The 15,158-nt window shown below is 41.8% G+C and overlaps 1 protein-coding gene across 1 annotated transcript in view; it reads left to right on the top strand.

The window, feature by feature from the left end:
- LOC117978593 (variable charge X-linked-like) overlaps positions 1 to 15,158 on the top strand; it is a 433,542-nt gene that overhangs the window by 257,420 nt on the left and 160,964 nt on the right. The window contains exon 6 of the mRNA XM_055106424.2: positions 13,986 to 14,109. The gene's annotated coding sequence lies outside the window, so the exon portion shown is untranslated. The remainder of the gene's footprint in view (positions 1 to 13,985; positions 14,110 to 15,158) is intronic.

The raw sequence follows: 15,158 nt of genomic DNA, 5'->3' as shown, positions 1-15,158 counted from the left end.
CTCCAGTGTCCCCCACTCCCCAGCCCCTCGTAACCACCTTTCTACTCTCTGCTTCTGGGAATTCAACTTCTTTAGATTCCAAATCTAAGTGAGATCATATGGTATTTGTCTTTCTCTGTCTGGCTTAATTTGCTTAACATAATGCCCTCCAGGTTCATTCACATTGTCCCAAATGGCAGGAATTACTTCTGATTAATGGCCAAATACTATTCATATTTATGTGTGTGTGTGTGTGTATATATATATATGTATACACACACACATATATATACACATATATATATACACATATATATACACATATATACACATGTATATATATATATATGAATAAATGTATATATGTATGTATAAACATTTTCTTTATCTATTCATCCATTGGTGGACGCTTAGGTTGGTTCCATATCTTGGCTATTGTGAATAATGTGGCAATAACATGAGGGTGCAGATATCTCTTTGAGACGCTGATCTTGTTTCCCTCTGATATATATGCAAAAGTGGGATTGCTGGATCATCAGATAGTTCTATTTTTAACTTTTTGAGGAACCTCTGTACTGTCATCCGTAGTGGCTGTGCCAGTTTATCAATGTGACTTATTTGAAGCTTACCATGTTGTGAAACATCCACTTCAAAATTCATCTTAAAGAATATTAATTGAGAAAATTATTGACTGTGGATTGGGCATGCACCTAATACACTAGACAACTCATGCACTAGTGATTTGCTAAGCATATTTCTTTCTCCCAGAAAATCTGGACTTTTGGAGAGGTGGACATACAGATCAATGGGACAGGGCAGTGAGATGTTCTAGGTTCTTTTGTAACCTCCTCTGGGGCAGAAATGATTGACAGGGATATCCACCAATCTTAACACCTTCACCTCATTTGAAGCAGGTTTCATTGATTTTCAATTGCTGCATAACAAGTTACTGCAAAGTAGCAACTTAAAACAACATACATTTGCTATCTCACAGTTTCTGTGAATCAGGAATCCCTAGGCATAGCTTAGATGTTTCTATGGACTGAACTGTGTTTCCCCAAAATTCATATGTTGAAGCCCTACCCCACAATGTGACTGTATTTGGAGATGAGGCCTTGGACCTTAAAGAGGTAATTAGGTTCAAATGAGTTTGTAAGGTGGGACCTAATCCAATCTGGTGTCCTCATAAGAAGAGGAGTTTGGGACACAGACTTGTGTGAGGACACAGGGAGAAGACAGCGTCTACAAGCCAAGGAGAGAAGACTCAGGAGGAACCAGCCTTGCCCACACCTTGATCTTGGACTTCCAGCCTCCAGAGCATAAGAGAATAAATTTCTGTTGTTTAAGTCACCCCGTCTGTGGTAGTTTGTCATGGCAGCCTCAGCAAGCAAGAGAGCTGGTTTCCCTTCTTCAAGGTCTCACAGGCTCCAATCCAGGTGTCAGTCAGGGTCGAGGTCACCACATAGGCCTCTCTCGGGGAAGATCTCCTCTCGTGCTTCTGCAAGTTGTTGGCAGAATTCATCTCCTTGCAGCTGTAGCACTGAAACTTCCCTTTTGGCTGTCAGCTAGCGGTTGCTCTCAGCTCCAAGAAACCACCTACGGTTTGTTCTTTGCCCTGTAGCTATCTTCATAAGCCCCCTCACAGCATGGGAGTTTGTCTCTTCTAGTCCAGAAATAGGGAGAAAGTCTTTGTTTTTTAAGGCATTTTTTGATTTTTAAAATTTTTATAGGTTTACAGGGTACAAGTGCAGTTTTTTTACATGGATAAATTCCATGGAGAAGTCTGGACTTTTAGTGTAGCCATTGCTTGAATAGTGTACATTGTACCCATTAAGTAATTTCTTATCCCTCACTCTCCTCCCACCCTTCTACCTTTCCTGGTCTCCAGTGTCTATTATTCCACTCTTTATGTCCAAGTGTACGCATTATTTAGCTCCCACTTATAAGTGACATTGTGCAATATTTGACTTTCTGTTTCTGAATTGTTTCACTAAAGGTAATGGCCCCCAGTTCCATCTATCTTGCTGCAAAATACATAATTTCATTCTTTTTGATGGCTAAGTAGTAAATATTCCATGGAATATGTATACCAGATTTTCTTTATTCAGTCCTCTGTTGATGGACACTTAAGTTGGTTCCATATCTTTGCTATTGTGAATAGTGCGCAATGAACATACGAGTGCAAGCATCTTTTTGATGCAATTATTTTTATTCCTTTGGGTATATACCCTGTAGCAGGATTGTTGGATCGAATGGTAGTTTTAATTTTAGTTCTCTGAGAAATCTCCATATTGTTTTCCATAAAATCAACAGGGTGACCACACAGCCTACAAGGCGGGAGAAAATATTTGCAAAACTATATATCTGACACAGTGCTAATATCCAGAATCTACAAGAAACTCAAATAACTCAACAAGAAAAAAAAACATTAAAAAGTAGACAGAAGACATGAAAAGACGTTTGTCAAAAGAAGACATACAAATGACCAATAAACATGTAAAAAAAATGCTCAACATCACTAATCATATCAGAGAAATGCAAATTAAAACCACAATGAGATACCATCTCACATCAGTCAGAATGGCTATTACTAAAAAGTCGAAAAACAATAGATGTTGGTGAGGATGTGGAGAAAAGGGAATGATTTTATGCTGTTGGTGAAAATGTAAATTAATTAGAGAGAAAATCTTTGACCTCAGGGAAGGCCATATCTGCCTTTTACTGCTCCTCACCTAATCAAGTCAAATCCACCGAAGATAATTCCCCTTTTAGAGAACTCAAAGTCAACTAATTTGGAACCTTACTGACATCTGCAAAAGTTCTTTGCTGTGGCCATGTTCTGTTGGCCAGAAACAAGTCACAGGTCTCGTCCCTGCTGAAGGGGAGGGGATTATGTAGGCTGTGAGCACAAGAGGGCAGGGACCACAGGTGTTTACCACAAAGTGCTTCCAGGAGGAGTCTGGTAGGAAGTGCAGGAAGGAGGACAGAAGGAAAAGAAACCACGAATAGATGTGAGGCCAGGTATCGGGTACTGACAGCAGAGAGGAGCCTCATCCTGTCAATACACTCAGTATTGTTCCAACCCAGAGCAGCAAGCTTTGATGCCCCATAGCTGCCAGCCACTAGTGAAAGGGAGATACAAAATCCCAGACACTTACAGCTCTCTGTGCATAAAGGGACAATCGCTCCAGCAACCCAAGGGTATCATTCTGAAAAAGTGCCCCAGGTGCTAGCCATCAAAGGTGGAAGCATATTAAAGCCAAGATGGGAGTCCTAAAAATGGTTAAAAATGAGCCAATAGCACAGTACTTGCATTCTCTCCTACCGAAGGTGAGGATGAATCAGTCACTCTTCTTCTGGAAGTAACATATACTTCCTCTGATTATAAGATTTAATATATTCTGGCCAGGCACAGTGGCTCATGCCCATGGTCCCAGCACTTTGGGAGGCCAAGGTAGAAGGATTACTTGAGGCCAGGAGTTCAAGACACGCCTGGGCAACATGACAAGACCCTGTCTCTACAAAAAATTAAAAAATTAGCTGGGCATGGTTGTTTGTGCCTGTGGTCCCAGCTACTCGGGAGGCTGAAGTGGGAGGATCACTTGAGACCAGAAGTTCAAGACCAGCCTGGACAACATAGCAAGACTCCAGCTCTGCAAAAATTTTAAAAAAATAGCTAGGCATGGTGGTGTCTTCCTCTACTCTCAGTTATTCAGAAGGCTGAGGCACAGGGGTCACTTGGACCCAGGAGTTTGAGGTTGCAGTGAGCTGTGATTGCGCCACTGCACTCCAGCCTGGGCAACAGAGCAAGACCTTGTCTCAAAAAAAAATACATACATACATAGAAATATATTTAAAGGAAAAGCAAATTTCAGAAATTCAGAGACTTGGTAAAGAAGGGAACAAAGATCATGTGTAATCCCATCAGCACATGGTTCACGTCTCAGTTTATCTGCTTCTGGACTTTGCTTTCGACATGCATATTTATTCTTTTCAGAGTGTCTAATTACAGAGTTGGATAGTAATTGCATTTACTATCGGGGTCCACCAAGCCATTCGTTGTAGCTGTCAGTCCCAGCCTCTGCACGCTGCTGTCTACCATGAATATTTTTTCTTCAAGCAGTTTATTTCACTTTTTATCAGCATTAAAGTAAATAATCAGCACAGATATGAATTCTGCTGACACATTATCTTCACAAGTAAGATGATGATTTACCATTCCGGGTAAGTTCAGCCCAGAGCCATTCCACCAGCTTACATATAATGCTTCCCACTGAAATAATCAGCATCTTCTCAAAAATGGGGAAGACAGCTATGGAAGCGAATTGGAGACCTTTTTTTTTTTTTTAGCTAACATATTCATTTAGGCTCACAAGTATGTATTTATCATTTTGGAAGAACCTCTAAGCCTTTCTTTTATTTTGGTGATTAATAGATATTAGATAGAATCAAGAACATGATCTAGTTTCGTGGGAGCCCTTCTCTGACATGCCTTGGGTTTCTGTTGGAAGATATTTCCCTGGTCCCTACCCCTGGCCTCTCACCTGGGTTCCCTGCCTTTGGCAGCTCAGCCTGGCTTCTCCCACACCCCACTTCAGATCTGCTATTAGCCATGCAAGATAGGGCAGTGGGTGGTTCTGTGCTTCTTGCAGTTCTGAGGGTAAGCCTGCCCACTTCTGGATCTCTATCCAGGGAACCCCAGGGCTGCTACGTACCTAATCATGGCCTCCAGTATTCAATTCACCAGTGATAATACCAACATTTTGAACTCACTTCGTCCTGAGTCCTCTGTCTATCTCAACTGATGCAAAACTCATGTTGTGAAGGAGAGCTATTTATTCAGCCTCTTACAAATGTTTGCTTGTTTATCCCTTTTAAAAAAAAGTCTAGTTATCTGCAATTACATAGTTTCACTGATTAAGGCATCATTTATTGAATACATTCCATGAGTAAGGCAATATACCGGCATGTATCATTAGCCATGACTTGACAGTGTCTGAGCTTAGTCTAACTACTGAATGTTGCATTTCTTCTATGCATCTTTTTCTCTCAGGGAGAAAATCTTTACCTGTTACTTGACACCATTTTGGGGGTGAGATCAGGTGCACAATTTTATTAGATTAAGGCCATTTAGCAAAACTAAGAAGTATCCAGAGCATGGATGATTAAATAATAAAAGCATAGCCACACATTGGAATGCTGCGGGGGCCACAAAATGATGTACAAATATTTATTGGGATGGAAAAATGATCATGATCTATCATTAAATGAAAAGATAATATGGGTCAATGATGTCAGTTTATAAAATTAAAATAAAACATGATCAATATGAACTACCTTTTGGTAAAAAATATTTTTATAAAAATATGTGTGTATACATATTTATGTTCCTTTACATTTTATGTGTATATATACATTTTGATTTATAAGGATGTATGTCCTTATAAAATATGTACGCACACACACACACATATATATATATACACACACACACACATATATATATACACACACATACACACACATATCTATATCTATCTCCTGCAGAATATATATACATATCCTATTGGGTCTAGATTAACTGGAACAGGCAGTCAATTTAGGACACATAAGTTCTGAGTGGTGACAATGATGTGTTAAAGGAGGAATAAATGAAGGTTGGTTTGAAGAATCACTTGCAATACATGAGTCAACAAAATATATCCAATAGACAAGACACATCTTTATCTATATATATACATCTATATCTCTACCTATATCTATCTATCTATCATCAATCATCTATCATCTCCATTTATCTGTCATCTCTATTTATCACATCTATCAATCATCTCCATTTATCTATCATTCTATCATCTCCATTTATCTACGTATCTATGTATCTATCATATCTATCATCTCCATCTAGCTATTGTATCTATCTATCATATCTATATATCATCTATCATCTCCATTTATCATCATCTATCATATCTATCTATACATCAAAAGACATATAGACTGATCTATCTATGCATCTATCCTTTCATTTACACACATGTGTATCCTCCGTCATTTGTGTGTATCTGTCATACCTTGTTATCTACCTTTCTAGCTGTCTATCTATCCACTCATCACCTATTTATCCATGTAGCTAGCTATCATCTAGCTATTGATTTATCTCCCTACCTCAATTTTCCAATGATTATTTCTTGATGGTTGAATCTAGATGAATGACCTAAACTTTTGCATTTTCTGTAATAAATACATACTATGGTTCATGTAAAATGAATAAATCAGTTGAGGCTGGGTATGATGGCTCACACCTGTAATCCCAGCACTTTGGGAGGCTGAGACGAGATGATCACTTGAATCAAGGAGTTGGAGACTAGCCTGGGCAGCATAGTAAAACCCTGTTTCTTCAAAAAATACAAAAATTAGCCGGGTATGGTGGTGTGCGCCTGGAGTCCCAGGTACTCGAGAAGCTAGGTGAGAGGATCACTTGAGCACAGGAGGTTGAGACTGCAGTGAGGTAAAATCATTGCACTCGATCCTGGGTGACAGAGCAAGACCCTTTCTTCGTAGTAATAATAATAATAATAATTCTAAACCATTGGAGACTCTGTTGTTAACATTATTAGTTTAAAATGGGACCTGTTCCCTCTTAAGCTGTGCTCTTCACTTTTCCATCTGGAGACGGCTTCAATCTATGGATCCACAGTGCCCGACAGTCCCTTCCCGGGCTCCCAGACCACACCCTATGCCCTGGCCTGGTTGTGTCAGCCAAGAAAGAAAGGTATATCCCAACAGAAAAATGCTCACTGTGGCCTCTCCTGGGAGATACATAGATGTTCCTCCACTTACGATGGGGTTACATCCCGATAAGCCCATAATAAATATAGTAAGTTGAAAATGTATTTAATACATGTCACCTATCAAATATCATATCTTTGCCCAGCCTGCCTTAAACATGTTCAGAACACATACATTAGCCTATGCTTGGGCTAAATCATCTAACACAAAGCCTATTTTATAATAAAGTGTTGAATATCTCATGAAATTTATTTCAGTATTATACTGAAAGTGAAAAAAAATTGTATGATTACTCAAAGTATGAGTTCTACTCAATGCATATCACTGTTGCACCGTCATAATGTCCAAAAATTGTAACTCAAACCCTCATAAGACAAGGACTATCTGTAAATAAATGTAAAGTTTTGGAAATGGCATCTTGTTTCTAGACACTGTGCTTCAAATGGAAAAAAACAAAGTTAAATAATTAGTGATCCTTTCCATTAAGTTGTGAATGTCCATGGACTTGCCATTGTGCAAATTGTGGGGGATGTGAAGATGAAAAGACAGGATTCCAGGCTCAGAGGAGGAGGAGCCAGGAATTGTTTTCTGACCCCCATCATTAAGCCTTTTGGTGTTTCTTTTTGTTGTTTTTTTGAGACAGTCTGGCTTTGTCACCCAAGCTGGAGTGCAGTGGCACGATCTTGGCTCACCGAAACTTCCACTTCCTGGGTTCAAGCAATTCTCCTGCCTCAGCCTCCCGAGTGGCTGGGGCCACAGGGCACGCCATCATGCCCAGGTAATTTTTGTGTATTTAGTAGAGACAGGGTCACACCATGTTGGCCAGGCTGGTCTGGAACTCCTGGCCTCAAGTGATCCACCCGCCTCAGCCTCCTAAAGTGCTGGGATTACAGGCATGAGCCACTGTGCCCGCCCCTTTTGGTGTTTCTTATGCAGAATTGCAAGGACCCAGGGAAGACTTAGTAGCGTGGGGCTTTTGACTTTCTTGAGTTTTGGAGTCCTGATCCTGTGAGGGCTGCTTCCACAGTATATGGCTCCCCAGAATCCCCAAGATGAACATGGTGAAGGTGCAGGACCCTTGTTCTTCTAGCCAAAATCATTGAACCACTTCATCTTACTGCCTGTTGCCTAGAGAGATGAGGAGCTCCTTATCATTGCCCGACTTTAAGCTCTCATGATTTGTATATTCCAAAGCACTGTTTCCAAAATTCCCACTAGAATTTGGCTCATAGGCTGGGCGTGGTGGCTCATGCCTGCAATCCCAGCATTTTGGGAGACCGAGGCGGGCAGATCACTTGAGGTCCGGAGTTGGAGACATTCTGGCCAACATGGCAAAAACCCGTCTCTACTACAAATACAAAAATTAGCCAGGCATGGTGGCACATGCCTGTAATTCCAGCTGCTCCAGAGGCTGAGGCTAGAGAATTGCTTGAACCTCGCAGGCAGAGGTTGCAGTGAGCTGACATTACGCCACTGCACTACAGCCTGGGCGACAGAGTGAGATTCTGTCACACACACACACAAAATAAATAAATAGATAAATATTAAAATAAAATAAAATGTGGCTCCTTGAGGGCATTGCATCCTTTGGTTCCCTAGCCCTGCACCAATAGGTGGCATGCAGTTATTTTGTGGATGTGGAGAGCAGTTTAGAAATGAGTCAACTCCAGCCAGAGAGCCCGAGTATGCTGACTCCAGGAAAGAAACATTGAATGCTGCACATGCTGTAGATTGACAGTCTGAGGATGCGACTATAGGTGATCAGATGTAAAAGCAGAATATTGGCTGTGCCTGAGGCACCCAGGCCCTGTGAGCTGGACACAGTGGAGAAGCAGTGCTTCCTGACTTTGAGAGCACAGCAGGGAAGGTCCCATAAGCTGCGGTGAATTGGACACAATGAAGGCTTTGTGCAGCCCCACATGGACCAGAATTTACTACAGGGACAAAGCCTAAATCTTTTCTTTAGCTAATGTTGTGCTCAGAGAACACTACCCCAAAACGAAGGCCTCAGAAGAAGCCTCAGAAGGAAAAGTTTCTTCCTCACCTTCTCCTGCCCTCCTGTCTGTCAGTCCCATTCTCCCTCCAGGCCTCATTAAAACTAGAAATTTTCCTCCCCAAGGTGGTTCATAGAAACCAGAGCCTCTTTTTCCCCAAAGCCAGACATAAAATCTAAAATAGGACTCTAACTTACCCTCCATCACCTCTCAGTGTCAAAACTGGCCGTAAAGAAATCCTCTGATCTACCTGGTTTGACTGTAGATCCTAAGACCCGCATTCCAGAGAGGGTCTCGCAGCACACCCGGAAGGAAGGAGCGCTGCTCAGAGAGAGAGGCAAGAAGAATCTACACAGACAGGCCTGGCTGGGTTTCCACCCTCAGTCCATTTGCTTTAGATCAGGCCCTTTTCCTCCAATGCTATTTCTACATGGATTTTGTTCATACCTGCTTGAACCTAAGCATAACAATGCACAGTTCGCCCTGTATCTTTGGGTCTTCAGTCTGAAGGCTCCTGTGTCACATAAAAATATTATGAAATAAATGTTTGTGCCTTTTTTCCTATTAATCTGCCTCTTGTCAGTGATTTTCAGTGAACCTTCAGAGGGCGAAGGGGATGTTTTCTCTTGTCCCTGACATTCTCAGTGATACTTCCTCACAGTTGGGATATTTCCACAAAAGGGAATTTACATACGTGATCAGTGCAGCTCCACACTTTTTCCCCCCTTTCTCCATGGAACCCAGTCTTCAATTGATGAGCTGTGTACTTTGAAGAGATTTACAACAATGAGGCTTTGGGTGTGTCACAACCTCCAGCTATGGAGGAAAACTGGGACGTACACAGTGTTTCTTATTGGCTTCGGAGGAAATTGGATAATCAAAAATAATTATAAATGAAACAAACACACAGAAAAACCCCAGACCTTTGGCACACGGTTATGTGCTCCTACTGTTTGGTCGAGTGAGCAGAAGGTGATTTTATTCTGCGAAATCCAGCGTCAGCAGCTCCTGCACTATTTGGAACGGCACGTCTGACATCCACCACAATGAACAGATGGTGTTAATAGTTCATTTAGTTGCACTTAATAATAATGACACTGCCAAAGTGTTGCTCCTTGAACATTTGACGCCAACCATTTCTGCTGGGTCCAGACTGATGGGAACAGGCGGCTAACTTAGGGGATGTGAGTCCTGAGAGGTCACAGCAATGCAGTCCATGAAGAGTGAGTGAGGCTTGCTTTCAAGACTCACCTCTATTTAACTCTGGGAATGGAGTGGAAGGGTGGCAAGGTCTTCAACTTAGCTACAGTTTTATAGTTTACACTGCATTGCCAAGCAGTGGTTTAATGCATGGGTCAAAGTCAACTGCCCTGTTTCGAGGTGTTACCTGCTTCCAGCTGCAGCTGAGTCTGTCTTGAATTGGTCAGATGATATGGACGATTATATCATTAATGTGGACTGAAGATTGGGAGTGATTAGAACATTTTGTGCTTAGAGTGTGCTAGGCTCCCAAATTCAGCTTTCATTTGTTTGTTTTTGTTTGTTTGTTTTGTTGTTGTTGTTTTTGGACAGGGTCTTGCTCTATTGCCCAGGCTGGAGTGCAGTGGCACTATCTCGGCTCACTGCAGCCTCCACCTCCCGGGTTCAAGTGATTGTCCTGCTTCAACCTTGTGAGTAGCTGAGATTACAGGTGCCCACCACCACGCCCGGCTAATTTTTGTATTTTTAGTAGAGATAGGGTTTCACTATGTTGGCCAGACTGGTCTTGAACTCCTGACTTCAAGTGATCCACTTGCCTTGGCCTCCCAAAGTGCTGGGATCACAGGTGTGAGCCACCACACCTGGCCCAAATTTAGCTTTTAAAACGTCCAGTTTCTCTGGTTGTGCCTTAGGTTTGAGAAAATAAGGAAACTTTACAAATAAAATGTATCTAAGTCCCTGACTTAAAAGCGAATTGTCCAACAGATGATGGAAATACATCACCCTATAGTCTGAGCATAAAATTACATCATTTTAAGAACATCAGTCAGAAATACTCAATTCCACTCAAGCAACTTTTGTCGAATGTCCAAGGAAGGAGGGGGCTGAGACTTCTCACCAATGTCACTTTGAATTCAGAGACTGTCAATGACTCTCGTACTAAACCCAGTGATAAACGCTTCGGGTGATGGAGGCACCATTGTTGAGTGAGGGATTCCTTTTGTCTGGGAGATCAAGAAAGATTTTCCAAAGCAGATGGACTAAAAGCTGGACTTTAACGGATAAGTGGACTTGAAGATAGAAGAGGAGTGGAGTGGAAGGACATTTGGGACTGGAGGATGGGTATAAGGGCCTGAGAGTGTGTGATTTATCAAGAGAATCATGAATTAAACAGAAGTGTGATCAGAGCACAGGGCACAATAACACCACACGCTGGGAGGTAAGATTAAACAGCAAGTGAGAGACCAGACCCTGGAAGATCCTGTGTGCTATGCTAAATACCTTGGGTTTTATTTCACAGGCAATGCAATCTCAGTGGGGATTTGAAGTGGGGGGAGTGACATTTCCTAATCTAAATCTTCTAAGAAGATGATTCTAGCAGCTTTACCGTAAAGCCTTGGAGTGATGTGCTCTTTTTCAGATCTTCCAATTCCCTGAGCCATGCTCATCTGTCAGTGTTTTTAGAGAACAAACTCTACATGCACTGTCTTGCTTAGAAGTGTGTTCAATATATATACCTGTGAGCACAGGTGCCTTCATCGAGGGTAGCTCTTGCCTTGAGGTCTCTGCTGTGTTTAAAACTGAGTAGATTAGTCACTACCACTAATTTCAGCACAGTTTAGAGGGTGTGGCAGGAAGACAGCATTAGGCTGGTCATACCTTTAGACATTTAAGGGACATTTCTTCTCGGAGAAACGAGGATTTCTGGGACCTCGGCCAGAGCTTGTTCCTTGATGCTATTCATCCTCAGAGGGTTGTCTTGGAACCTTGGTCATGGAGATCCTGGCAATAAATGGACCATGATGAAAACAACGGCAGCCAAAGAAACCGATACATTATTTATTTGCAAAGGTCATTTTCATTTGATGAAATGATAAAGAACCAGGAGAAGGAGTTACATTTTCTGTCATTGCTAAATAATCTAGTTGATGTGAGCGGTATTAGCATACAGGCTAATGTCAAAATGCAGCTAATTTTGTATGCAGTACATTTTCCCAGATCCCCCAAGGATTCCACAGATACAATCTCATTAATCTCCTCAGCATTTCTTTGGAGCTACCTGACAGCCATGGGCCATGGTTTATAGATTAAGGAAGCAAAAGGGAGACACTAAGTGTCCTACCTCGGGCTGCAGAGGCTTTTTCTACCCTGGCAGAGAGACAAGTCTTATTTTGGAAAATTCTCTCAACACAGCCCTTCTCACACTGCTTGGGGCATCCTTGCTTCCCAAATGCTACCAGAGGCTGTTGGCATTTCAGAACAATTCTTTCTATGAGGGTGACAAAAAGATGACTCCCCCATTCAGGAATGTGGAAACAGACAGGCCATTCTTTCTTTAGGGCATCTCTCCTTGGTTGGTCCTTGTTTTGAGTTACTAAAAGTATTTTAAGAATTCAACTTGTTTTTTGAGGGGGTTAGGGTGGGAAGTGCATTTTCTGGGTAATCCAGCCAGGATTGCAGGAAATCCCACCCAAGTTTCTTGCTTTAAAGGAGCTTCGTCGAAAATTAACAGTGACATTGTGAAACAGGGCTCAACCGTGGAAAATAATATGGATTATGATGATAGGTGCTTCTCCACTGTTGCTACAAGGTTATAAAAGAAAGTGCCAACTTCATAGGCTGCCATTAAATTGTGTTTCCAACCATGTTTCTTGTTACTCTGTTGCAATCCATCCTGTGCTCTAAAGCAGGGATGCCCAAGCCCCAGCCACTGACGGGTCAGTGGCCTGTTAGGAACCGGGCTGCACAGCAGGAGATGAGTGGCGGGCTAGTGAGGGAAGTTTCCTGTGCATTTACAGCCGCTCCCCGTCACTCACATTACCACCTGACCTCTGTCTCCTGTCAGATCAGTGATGCCATTAGAGTCTCATAGGAGTGCGAACCCTGTTGTGAACTGCACATCCGAGGGATCTAGGTTGTGTGCTCCTTATGAGAGTCTAATGCCTGATGATCTGTCACTTTCTCCCATCACCCCCAGATGGGACCGTCTATTTGCAGGAAAGCAAGCTTAGGGCTCCCACTGATTATACATGATGATAAGTTGTATTTCATTATATATTACAATGTAATAATAATATAAATAAAGTGTACAATAAATATAATGCGCTTGAATCATCCTGAAATCATGCCCCTGTATCCCCACTGCAGTCCATGGAAAAATTGTCTTCCACAAAACCAGTCTCTGGTGGCATAAAGGTTGGGAACTGCTGCTGTAGAAGGATGCACCCAGCCACAGGTCTGAGTGTGGTGCACTGCTTGGAATCCTCTAGTAGAATTTTTTACTAGTGAAGGACCCTCTAGTAGGATTTCTTCCTCTTTGCATGGGAGAAAAAATTTCCTCTACTTTCTTGGGTTGTGTGGATGAGCTTGCAACACAAACTGGCAAAAGACAAATTAACAGGAGAAAATCATAGATATTTTACTTGATGCTAAGCTTTATGTTACATTGTTGGTTGGTGGTGTTGGGGGGTGCTTCACAAAGAAAAGATCCCTCCTCATCCCCCAAGAAGCACCTAGACTTGAAGGCTTTTATACCATTCAAAGAATGATACACTTGTAGGCAAGTGACACAACAAAGGACAAGGGTTTTTGGACTTTTTAGGGGCTGTAAATGGTGGGAAGGTGAATATAAAGGGGATGCTGATGGTTGATGAGGGTTATTTGGTAAGGTGTGTTTATTAGATTCTTTTTGGTGCCATCTTGCCCCTGGTCGGGAAGAAGGGAAGCAAGGCAAAATTTGTTTTGCTTTTAGGCAGCTGGCAAAGGGCAGAGAGCCTCATTGTGTGTCTGCCTTTTCTCAAAATAATCCTTACATCACAGTGGCATATTTTGGGTGTCATATTCTGATCTTCTGCACCTTCACGGCACCTCACTTTTCTTTTGTGTATTGAATTCCACCCATCCTTTAAGAAATTATCATATATGATGACTGATGTCTACTCTGGTAATCTTTTAGAAGTTGTGGTAAAATATACATAACATAAACTTTATCATTTTAACCTATTTATTTACTTATTTTAGAGACTGGATCTCTCTCTATCACCCAGACTGGAGTGCAGTGGCACAATCGTGGCTCACTGCAGTCTTGAACTCCTGGCCTCAAGAGATCTTCCTGCCTCAGCCTCCTGAATGGTTGCGACTACAGGTGAGAGCCTGGCTCATTTTAACCTTTTAAAAGTGCATGGTTCAGTGGCATTAAGTACATTCCCCTTGTGCAATTGGTACTCCCATTCACTTCCAGAGCTTTTTTCTTTTCCCCAAAGTGAAACTCCATAACTATTCAGCAATAACTCCTCATCACTCCTTTCCCACTTCCCCAGCCCTTGGTAACCACGAATCTACTTTTTGTTTCTATGAACTTGACTATTCTGGGTACCACATGCAAGTGGAATCATACAATATTTGTCCTTTTGTGTCTGGCTTGTTTAACTTGGCATGATGCTTAGTTCACATGGTGTGATGTCCTCTAGGTTCATCCATGTTGTAGTATGTATCAGAATTTCATTCCCCTTTTAAGGCTGTATTATATTCCATTGTGTACATACACCACATTTTGTTTATTATTTAAGTAATCTGAATTTGTTTGTTTTGTTTTAAACTTTCTATGCTGATATTGTATTCCTCTGACAATTAAAATAATGGAATTGCAGAAGACACTCATCCTGTTTTGCCAATATTTCATGCGTGAATATACGGTTAACCTTGAAATAGTAATTGGTGCTTTCTAACTGAATGTTTATTAATTTCTTTTGCAGAGGCACAATTCTATTTAAGTGAATTTAATGAAATAACAGAACAAGCCAAAGTCCTTTGTGATGGTTAATTTTAGGTGTCGACTGAATTAAGAGACACCTACATGGCTGGTTAAGCATTGTTTTCGGGTGTGTCTGTGAGGGTGTTTCCAGAGGAGATTGGCATAGGAGTTGGTGGACTGAGTGGTGGAAATTCTCCCTCAGTGTGGGTGGCCACTGTCCAATTGGCTGCGGCCCTGAATGGAAAACAGTGAGAAGACAGGTGAATTCTTCTCACTTCCAGAGCTGGGACACCCTTATGATTCTGCCTTTGGACCTCAGAACTCCAGGTTCTCCAGCTTTTTAACCCCAGGACTTGCATTAATGCCCCACCGGTCTCTCAGGCCTTCAGTCTGGGACTGAGAATTACACCATTAGCTTGCTTTGCTCTGAGGCTTTCAGA

This window comes from Pan paniscus, chromosome X (assembly GCF_029289425.2).
Source record: "Pan paniscus chromosome X, NHGRI_mPanPan1-v2.0_pri, whole genome shotgun sequence".
Lineage (NCBI taxonomy): Eukaryota > Metazoa > Chordata > Mammalia > Primates > Hominidae > Pan > Pan paniscus.
Note: the sequence above shows the minus strand (reverse complement) of the source record. Positions and strands in the feature narration are given on the sequence as shown.